The sequence below is a fragment of the Zeus faber genome (assembly GCF_960531495.2).
Source record: "Zeus faber genome assembly, chromosome: 5".
NCBI classification, from domain to species: domain Eukaryota; kingdom Metazoa; phylum Chordata; class Actinopteri; order Zeiformes; family Zeidae; genus Zeus; species Zeus faber.
In genome coordinates this window covers 27,103,173-27,114,547 of record NC_137192.1, presented here as the reverse complement: position 1 = coordinate 27,114,547, position 11,375 = coordinate 27,103,173, and positions in this window count along the sequence as shown.

Sequence of the window (11,375 nt, the reverse complement as noted above, 5' to 3'; positions counted from 1 at the left end):
CCTCTTATCCAAACAGACCAGGTGAAGCCGTGCGTGTGCGGTCAGCCGCTTTCCTTCCGCCCAGCGAGGGGTGTCTGCACCGGGGCTCCAGCGGCCACGCACGCACGGACCCAGACGGCGAGACGTCTGGACTTGCTTGAATGACGAAACGACACCAAACTTCAACCCCCCTCCGAGCAACCAAACCAAACCAAACCAGTGTTATTATAATACCATTAACTACAAATACTGGAGCGACTTTTACATGTTACATGTCTTACTGACAATAACACTGCAGTAAAGCACAATTCTAGAGGAATTAAAAGACATGGGGAATCACTTTTTAAAACAATTTCTTTCCTTTTTCGACAAATCATCCCATGATAATAACTTTTGTTAGGTTTACTGTACATTGCCATTTTATTGTGTACTGGAATGGAAAAATGGGAAAAACATTCAATTCACCGAACGGTGAATTGAATGTTTTTCCCATTTTTCCATAAATTGACATTTACTACTTTATTATTATTATCGACTGTTTTTGGATGTGAACTGCTGTGACACGGCAATTTCCCTCAGGGGATGAATACAGCACTCATCTATCTATCTATCTATCTATCTATCTATCTATCTATCTATCTATCTATCTATCTATCTATCTATCTATCTATCTATCTGCCTGTCCGTCTATCTATCCATTCCATCCACCTACGAATCCATCTATGTATTTATCCATTTATCTATTTATTTCTCCATCCATCTATCTATTTGTTGCAGTTTTACACATTTTCTCTTTTCCCCAAATCCCCCCCTGCGGACCGGAATGGACCCCCTCTGCGGGGCCGAATCTGGGACCACGAACCATACCTTTTGAGCCCAAACCCCCCCCTTCCTTTAACACGTCAAACCAACACAATCTACGCAATTTTTCAAAACACTTTTTTTAAAACATACGTGCGTATGTGCGTACGTGCGTGCGTGCGTGCGTGCATGTGTGCGTGCGTGCGTGTGTGTGTGTGTGTGCGGAGGTCAAAGCGGAGCAGGATAAGCTACTTACTGAGCTCCATGCTCTGGAAAGAAGTGGAAGGCTTGCAGTTACAAGTGCAGGAGACATTGGTGTGTCGAGCGGACGTCGTGTTGTTTAAAACACCCATCAAGTTCAACATGTGACACCCGGACGGGTCACCGGGCGTCGGGCGGGGGTGGGTGGAGGGATGGGGGGGGGGGGGGGCAAATAAACAAACAAAAAAAAAAAACTGGGGAAAAACAGGACAAAAACAAACAAAAAATAAATAATTATAACAAGACGACCCCCGTCGCTTTTTTTTTCTTCGGTCTTCGCCCCCTTTTCCAAAAATCTCCGAAATCCAAAATTTCCGGCTGTTCCTGTTTCTTCTTCTTCTCCCACGTCAAGAAAAAAAAGGGAGAAAACCAAAACAAAATCACGACCTGGACTCAGGAGTCGGGACTCAGCAGCGGGACCGGGACCGGGACCGGGACCGGGTGTCCGTCCGTCCTTCCAGCGGACTTTCCGTCGGTAGTAGATCCATCAGGGGAAGAGCGTCTCGCTGTGTTGTTCTCGCACCGGAGTGTTTGGATTTTTTTTTTTTTTTTTTAGGGGGGTGGGGGGTGGTTCGTCTCGGTGCGGACCCCGCCACCCCAGCCCCGACTCGGGACAGCGAGATAAATTAAAAAGAAGGGAGGAGGAGGAGGAGGAGGAGGAGGAGGAGGAGGGGAAAGTGTCGGCGCAGGAGAAGATCGAGCCTCCGGTTCCGCTCCGTCCTACTTTGCGGACCGTCAGACAGAAACGCTGACGGGCGTCTGGTCTCTCTCTCTCTCGCTCTCTGTCTGTCTCTCTCTCGCTCTGTCTCTCTCTTCCTCTCTCTCCGTCTCTCTCTCTCTCTCTCTCTCTCTCCGTCTCTCTCTCTCTCTCTCTCTCTCTCCGTCTCTCTCTCTCTCTCTCTCTCGCTGCTCTCATTCAAGTCCAAGTCGGATCAGCCGTCTCCTAAAACTTCTCCCAGATCAGCTGACCCGCGATCAGCTGATTGACTTTCCCAGTCTGATCCTCAAGCTCAAGCCCCGCCCCCACACTGACCTCAGATCAGAGTCTACGGCCTTTTCTCCAGTGTGTGTGTGTGTGTGTGTGTGTGTGTGTGTGTGTGTGTGTGTGTGTGTGTTTGTGTGTGCGTGCGTGCGCGCGCGAGTGTGGGTGTGTGGGCGCGCGCGCCTGAAGGGAGTGCTGTGCGGCGTTCGATTTGAAGTTGGAACTCCGATAAATTCAACCCCCTGCCTGAAAAAGTGCGAAGGAACAGGCCATTTCAGTCGGAGCTCCAAGTCGCAATTTCGGGACGCGAATTGCTCTGGAACCAGTTTACAACGGAGCGGCGACACCATAGTAACGGGGCGGCACACACCGTTAACGGCGGACAAAGTTGTATTTCACTGTTTGTTTTGGTTGAATTTGAGAACACTTCCAGCTTCGATCTAAACTACTCTATTCGTTTTTGTTTCTCCTGTATAGTTGCTTGTAGCGTTAACCATCTTTGCTAAACAGATACAATTTTACAGAAGCGAACGTAAATGGCGAGCCCTGACGTGGAATGATCGATTTCCGAGTTTCACTCTAATGCAGCATTTAGCCTCCGTCTGGGCGGGGCCACCGACCCAGACAGCCTTACGTCAGCGCCAGACTTGGACAGACGCAGGTGATTGACAGGCCTGAGGATCAATGCGGTGCGAGTATCGCAAAATACGTTAATTTAATTAATTTAACAATCTCAGATCACATCAGAATCAGATCTTTACTATATTTCAAAATTATTATTTTAATTAATTGTATTTATTCATTTGTTTTTCCAATGGAAAGCTTTTTATTTCAATTTTATTGATGACAATTAGACTAGACTATATTCAATATTATAGACTATATTATTATACACATTACAGACCTGTACATTCTCTGGTAAAAATCATTATGACATCAATATGCTCGCCTGTTGCGCACAATATCTTATAATGCTAAATTATTGATATGATGTATTACTTTTTATACAAAGTGGATAATAAAAAAATATGCTCTTATTATATTACAAGCAAACAAGGTAAATATAGTCGGAATATAACTCATGTGATGAGGTTCTACCACAATGCGAATAGATTCAGGATTGATCTGTTTATATTAAATAGCCGGGAATCTGCTGCCCCCTTGTGGACGGAGCAATGGCGATGATGGTGGAGTGGAGCTGACATTACAATTATTTTGTTTATTTATCCCATGTTCATTCCATAATTTAGAGTTTTTTCTCAGGTCATTTTTTGTTATTGTGTCATGCCTGTGCCATTGTTGTTGGTGGGGTATTTACATGAAACATTCACAATAAGGCCAATGTTCAAGCTCAAGTTCAACTTCAAGAGATTATTTGCCACATACATATACGTACGGTCATACATATATGCAGTGAAATGTCATGACACCCAGTGCAATATAGCACCATCATTTATACAGTATGCGATCCCTGAGGAACCAGTGGCTGAATTAACCCTAATCACAGCCATTAGACCATCATCGTTTTGTGCATTGCACTGCATTGCACTGCTGCCTCACAGCAAGAAGGTCCTGGGTTCGATTCCCGCCTGGGGCGCTGTTGGCACCGTGCTCCGGTGGGTTATCTTCCAAAAAACAGGAGCCTTTCTGTGTGGAGTTTGCATGTTCTCCCCGTGTTCACATGGGGTTTCCTCACGTCAGTAAGGACCCCCACCAAAAACATGCACCCATCATCGTCTGACCAGCGATGGACACTTATCACCTGGTCCCCGGGCGCGTCCACGTACGCTGCCCACTGCTCCTGGCTGTGCCCCCGGAGGAAGGACAAGCCAGGATGGGTCAAAAGCAGAGGAGCCATTTCACCGGCCACCATCGTGCATGCGTGTGTGTGTGCAAGCATGTGTTGTGGAGTGTCGTGTGACGATTAAAGACTGTTTCTTCTTCTTTCTTTCTTTCGTCTGACCAGCGATGGACATTTATCACCTGGTCCCCGGGTGCGTCCACGTATGCTGCCCACTGCTCCTGGCTGTGCCCGCGGAGGAAGGACAAGCCAGGATGGGTCAAAAGCAGAGGATCCATTTCACCGGCCACCATCAAAGCATGTGCACGTGTGTGTGTGTGTGCAAGCATGTGTTGTAGTGTGGTGTGTTGCGTGACGAATAAAGACTGTTTCTTTTCTGTTTCTTTTAGACCTGTTTGCTCTCCCTGTGTGGTCTTTTCAGAGGTACAAGTTGATGGTAAATAGAAGGAGCAAAGAGTGACCCAGACAGCTGAGCAGAGTTGTGCAGTCCACCTGCCAGTGAGTCAGTTTCCTGACGCCCAGCAGATTCCCGTCTGGAGGTCTGGAGGTCTGACTCATGGTGAGGTAAACCTGTACCCCAGCGGGCTCAGTCTTAGCCTGAAATCTTCAATGCACACTGTAAAATGTATACATACAGCTCATAATTATATGATATAATGGGTCTTGGTTTAAGCTGAAGGGCTGGCTCTGTAGAGGTGCAGCTTACCGTGGCTCGAGGTGGGCGGCTTGCGGAGCCGAGAAGAGTTGTGACGGGGACGAGTGGCTGTGGGTTCCAACGTTTCCTAAAACGAGCGATTTGAGGCTCAGTCAAGACTGATCTTGCCATCAAACAGGGTCTAGAAGGAGCTCTGGAGCCTTTGGTGGTGGCCATTGCTGGTTACGCAGTAACTACAGGAATACTTCCAAATGCCATGTCGTCACTACAAGCTGCTAACTTCATGATAAACGCTCCAGAAGATTCTTTCTCTGACGTTCTCTCTTTTGGTGTGTGTGTGTGTGTGTGTGTGTGTGTGTGTGTGTGTGTGTGTGTGTGTGTGTGTGTGTGTGTGTGTGTCTGTGTCTGTGTGTCTGTGTGTGTGTGTTACAATATGCGTGTTACAGTGTGCATTTTAGTATGTGTTTGTGTGTGCACAGTACTTCCAGTACTTACTGTGTGTGTGTGTGTGTGTGTGTGTGTGTGTGTGTGTGTGTGTGTGTGTGTGTGTGTGTGTGTGTGTGTGTGTGTGTGTGTGTGTTAGTGCGTGTGTCTTAGCTTTAGTTTGTGTTTTAGTGGTTTCATTGTCTGTGTGAGTGTGTCTGTGTGTGTGTGTGTGTGTGTGTGTGTGTGTGTGTGTGTGTGTGTGTGTGTGTGTGTGTGCATGTGTGTGTGTGCGCGTGTGTGTGTGTGTGTGTTGTGTGTCTTAGCTTTAGTTTGTTTTAGTGGGTTTGATTGGGTTTCACTGTGTGCGTGCGTGCGTGCGTATGTGCGTGCGTGTGTGTGTCTTAGCTTAAGTTTCTTTTACACCGCGTTCCAAATTATTATGCAAATTATATTTTTCTCTGATTTTCCTAAAAAGTCAATGCAAATGACAGTCAGTATAATTTTCAAGTCATCAACCGTAAGGGCACAATTCAAATATTATTGAACAAACCTCCCAATGATCAAAATGCACTGTTCCAAATTATTATGCACAACAGAGTTTCAAAACATTTTATAGGTCGTAAAGAACTGAAAATGGTAATTTGTTGAATTTGCAGCATTAGGTCATATTTACTGAAATCAAAAGCTATTTCAATCAAAAACATCTTAACAGGCCAAGTTACATGTTGACATTGGAGCCTTCTTTGATATCACCCTCACAATTCTTGCATCCATTGAACTTGTGAGTTTTTTGAGAGTTTCTGCTTGAATTTCTTTGCAGGATGTCAGAACAGCCTCCCAGAGCTGCTGTTTTGATGTGAACTGTCTCCACCCTCATAGATCTTTTGCTCGAGGATGCTCCAAAGGTTCTCAATAGGGTTGAGGTCAGGGGAGTATGGGGGGCCACACCATGAGTTCCTCTCCTTTTATGCCCATAGCAGCCAATGACACAGAGGTATTCTTTGCAGCATGAGATGGTGCATTGTCATGCATGAAGATGATTTTGCTACAGAAGGCACGGTCCTTCTTTTTGTACCATGGAAGAAAGTGGTCAGTAACAAACTCTATATACTTTGCCATGGTCATTTTCACACCTTAAGGGACCCTTAAGGGGCCTACCAGCTCTCTCCCCGTGATTCCGTCACCTCCTTGCTGACGTTGCAGCCTTGTTGGGACACGGCGGCCATCCACTAACCATCCACTACTCCATCCATCTGCACCATCCAGGGTTGCACGGCACTCATCAGTAAACAAGACTGTTTGAAAATGGGTCTTCATGTATTTCTGGGCCCACAGCAACCGTCTCTGCTTTTGAGCATTGCTTAGTGGGGGCCCAACAGCAGGTTTATGCACAACTGCAAGCCTCTGGAGGATCCTACACCTTGAGGTTCCCGGGACTCCAGAGGCACCAGCAGCTTCAAATACCTGTTTGCTGCTTTGTAACGGCATTTTAGCAGCTGCTCTCTTAATCCCATAAATTTGTCTGGCAGAAACCTTCCTCATTATGCCTTTATCTGCACCAACCCGTCTGTGCTCTGACTCAGCCACAAATCTCTTCACAGTACGATGATCACACTTAAGTTTTTGTGAAATATCTAATGTTTCATACCTTGTCCAAGGCATTGTACTATTTGAGGCTTTTCGGCAGCAGAGAGATCCTTTTTCTTTCCCATATTGCTTGAAACCTGTGGCCTGCTTAATAATGTGGAACGTCCTTCTTAAGTAGTTTTCCTTTAATTGGGCTCACCTGGCAAACTAATTATCACAGGTGTCTGAGATTGATTTCAGTGATCCAAAGAGCCCTGAGACACAATACAATTCATGTGTTTAATTTAAAAACAAAAAAATGTTTAGGACACTTAAATTCAATTTGCATAATAATTTGGAACGCAGTGTAGTTGTTTGATTGTGGTTCACTGTGTGTGTTAGATTATCCACGGTTTTTTTTTGAGTGTCTACTTGTGGGTGTGCTTCTTCAGTACATTCATTAAGACTGACAATGGCATGATGACACCATTTATGACAGTGATAATAAAACAGCATTCAGTATTATTTATTGAGGGTATCATTCGACACACACACATTGACTCGCACTCATGCTGTTTATGCACATATGTATGCACATCAACATGCACATTAATAAGTTCATAATAGCTCAGGATAACAAACAATCAAGTAAATAAATAAAATAGAGCATGCTGTGATCGAGGGGACGGGAGCATGCTGTGATCTACTGTAAAAAAAAAAATATATATATATATATATATTTATATAAATAAAAAAGAAACACTGCGTGAAACCAAAGTGGAGGGCCTCAAGGATTATATCGATTTTTATTATAACGAGTACGTAATGGAAGAGGACCAAGACCGTAAGAATCCAGCTCAAAAGAAGACAGACTCAGCAACAGACACAGACAATCTAATCCCCAGTGCTGTAGAGGTCAGTGTCTTGGATGAGATTAACATGAAGCTGGACATGCTTGGTCCGCTTCTCCGAGACATTTCCAAGATCAAAGCCGGCCTTGATTTCCTGCACAGCACGGAAATGCGAAAAGACAACATGGATCTAAAAACCTCCAAGACGCGTCTCACAACGGAGGTGGAGGTATTCAAAAATTTAAATAAAATAATGAAAGAGACCATTCTGGATATACAATCCAAAAGTATGTGGGACAACCTCATCTTTTCTGGTGATCCCAGAGAACAACACCAAGTCCCCAAAAATCATGGTGAAAGACTTCCTCCACACCGCTCTGAAACTCCCCACGGACACCGTGAAGCAGATCACCTTCCATCGGTTTCACTGACTGGGACACTGCATGGGGAACCGTCCCCGCTCCATCATTGCTAAGTTTGAACACTTTAAGCACAAGTAGCTGGTTAAAAGCAGAGGACGAGAACTGAAAGGAACCATGCTGGGTATGAACGATCAATTCCTCCGGGAGATCAACGACCGACGGAAGGTGCTGTATCTATCCTGAAGGAGAACCAGTAGAATGGTATAAACGAGTATCACTGGTTGTTGATAAACTACTGTGTATATATAGACGTTCTATTATTCCGAGACTATAATTATGATCTGCGTGATGAAGAAATTAGTATGCTATCCATGTCAGGATTTAAAAATATTGCTCACTCTCATCATCTCACCTTCATAATCCCTCCCTCCCTACTTCTCTCATCATCTCACCTCCCAAATCCTTCCCTCCATGCCTTCTGGCTCTGCCCACCTAGCTAAAAATTCTGGACCAACATCACCAAGAAGCTATCAACCCTTCTGGGTCGCAGCATTCCAGTCCCCCCGACTATATGTCTCCTCGGTGACCTCTCTTCAGTTGGCCCACCACTTAAACACTCCCAACTAATTTTGATCGCCTTAACAATTGCCAAAAAAATATTAGTCAATTGGAAAAACAGATAATCTCACCACATCCCAATGGTTATATAAATTAATAGAATACATCTCAATGGGAAAACTATTGGCAATTTTCAAAAACAAGTTTGATTCATTTAATGAAATTTGGGCGGCTTTTATCACTGACATAACGCCATCATTTAATACTTGAGTCTTAAGTCGGGGCAATGTCATGATGTTTTGGGGCATGTGGGGGTCCTCCTGCTCTTGTTGGGTCTCTGCGGTTGGGTGGGTGGCCGGTGACTGTGGAGACATTGGGGGGGGGGGGGTGCTGGAGCCCCACGGGGGTGTTAGGGGTACCCACTCTTTTTCCTGGGTTGAGCTGGCTTGTCTCCGGGGGTGGGGGGGTCGGTGCTCCTGGGGAGTGCCTGCCACACGGACGTGTGTTGGTTTGGGGCATGGTTGCGGGTTTGGGGCTTATGTAGGGGGCGGGTCGGCACGCGCAGCGGGGGGGTTAGGCGTCTGGTCTTGTGAGCTGGGGGCCTGAACCTGGCCGGGTGTGCTCGGTGCGGGGCTCACCATGTTGCCTCTTTCAGTGGGGGGTGGACACCTTTCGTCACACCGGGCTGCCGGGGTATCTGTCCTCTGGCGCTCTCAGTGCGCCGGGCACTCATCATTGTGGTGGCGGGCTGTGGGTCGGCCTGATGGGGGCGTGGAGCTGCCGGCATGGAGGTGGGCGTACTAGGGCGCAGTCGGGTTCGGGGGGGTCCGAGTAGTTGCTCCCCGGCCTGCTGCACCCTTGCATCGATCTGGTTGCACTTCGCTTATCTCTCCCAGTGCCAAAACTCATACTCAGTACATACACCACACAATAGGCCTAGGGCTTGCGGGATGGGTTGGGTGCAAGCTATGTGGGTGAGGATGTGGCGGGCAGCTGCAATCCTGCCCATCACGCTCCTGCCCCAGTGTGCTTCTTGTCCGTCCCGAAATTTTAATCCCACTCATATTAGCTTAGAACACATACACACAGCAATCCTACTCCGGACAACACTCCACCAGACAAGGGTCTGCGGGGTAGATTGATGCGAGTGATTCGGGTTTGACTTTCCTGAAGGACTCGTACGGGGTCTGGCGGCACGTTGCCCGGCTCTGGGCCTGCGGCTGCGTCTTGTGCCTGCACTTGGGGGTGGGTTGTATGTGTGCACCCCTGTGTGGGGTCCCCTCGTTCTCCCTGGAACTGGGTTATGCTCCTCTGGGCCGGGTGTGGGGGTTGCTCCGCATGCTTCCAGCTTCTCTGGGGGCCCTTTCCGCTGCTTGGAGGCACCACGACATAACACCGATCTTATACAGCAGAACCAATTGGGATAAGTGCTGTACACACACACGCGCGCACACACACACATACAGGCGGTCCCATCACACACACACATCACCAAGACCTGCTTTGAATGCACCCCAGCACCCTCCTGGTTGCATTCCACTCCTTTCCTCCCTCGTTTACTGCCATAACTCTAGAGGAAGTGCTCACGTGACCAGTTGTAGTTCCAGTTTTCCTGGACCTGATTAACTCTGTTTTTCCAATACATGTTGTCGTCCAATGTTTATAGTATGTTTCCATGTAAATGTTGTTTGGTTCTATGTTTAATTGTCTCACGCATGGTGATTCTCCCCCTCTTGGAGTAGTGATTAGTTGTTTATAGACCCAAACATGGTAAAATAGTTTTCCAAAGAGGGGGGGTGGTGATGGTTCTCTATGACATAAAGCTGTGCTCTTGTCATCCTACAGGTCGTCCACAGGACGGAGTTATTGCAGCAGTTCTTGATGATTTAAGAATTAATAACTGGTGGCATTGCAGGTTGAGAACTCTAACTCCACTTGCAGACTAAGTCTCCTAGATGCAATAGCAGACAAATACTCAGTGTTGAATGCCCAGCATGCTGACAGCACAGGTTAAAAGTAAATAAACAAATAAATAAATAAATAAATAATAACTACATCACCAAGAATATGCATTGAAAGTACGTACTTACAGGTTAAAAATAAATAAATAAAAAATAATAACTACATCAATAGGAATGTGCATTGAAAGTACGTACTTATATGTCCGTCTTTCAGTCTCTCTCTCTGCCCGCCTATATCTTTTTCCGTCTGTCTCCCTTTCTCTCTGTCTGTCTGTCTGTCCGTCTGTCTGTCTCTGTCTACCTTTCTGTCTGTCTGTCTGTCTGTCTACCTTTCTCTCTCTCTGTCTGTCACTCTCTCTGTACCTGTTCTTGTTGTTTATCTGTCTGTCTGTTTGTCAGCCCAGGTGTGTGCTCCTCTCTGTCTGTCTGTTTGCAGGAATGGCCGTCGCAGTGTTTGACAGCAGCTGTGGGATTAGCTACAGATTAACCCTGTTTCTTTGTGAAAGCAGACAGACAGACTAGCACTAATCTGACTTCAGCCCTCTGTCACAAAGCACCGGTTCGAGCAGTCCCACTCTCCTAGATCGCTGTGTGTGTTTGTGTGTGTCTTTTGTCTTCCTACGGTGTCTTGCTGACTTATTGTGTGAGTGCACCGTATGTGTCAGTATGTGTATCATTTAGCCTCTCTGTAAACCAGGTGTGTGTGTGTGTGTGCGTGTGTGTGTGTGTGTGGGGGGGGGGGGGGGGGAGTCTGACCTTAATAAGTGATGTTGGTTTCTCAGTGGGATCGTCAAACATTGGCAGTAGCGGAAAATAACAAAGTAAAGGATCTGTATTTCTTGAGTGTATTAAGTTAAGTAAGTATCTGTGAGACTTAAGACTTGTACTCCACTTAATTTCAAATTAAATATCCATCTTTGTTACTTTAGTTTAAAAAAGCCAGGTACTAGATCTATCAACCTCCTCAGTGATACATACATTAGGTCCATATCATTGTTAATTTATGACTCGAAATTTTTTTGTAAACTGCAATCTTATTATGCATGTTCAAAAATAAGAACAATATTTATTTACCTTTATCTCCTCTGCTTCAAGAAATTTGACCTTTGACTGTGACTAGTAACAGTCAACTTTAACTTGAGTAATATTCTGGTAAGGTTTTGTAACCTTCT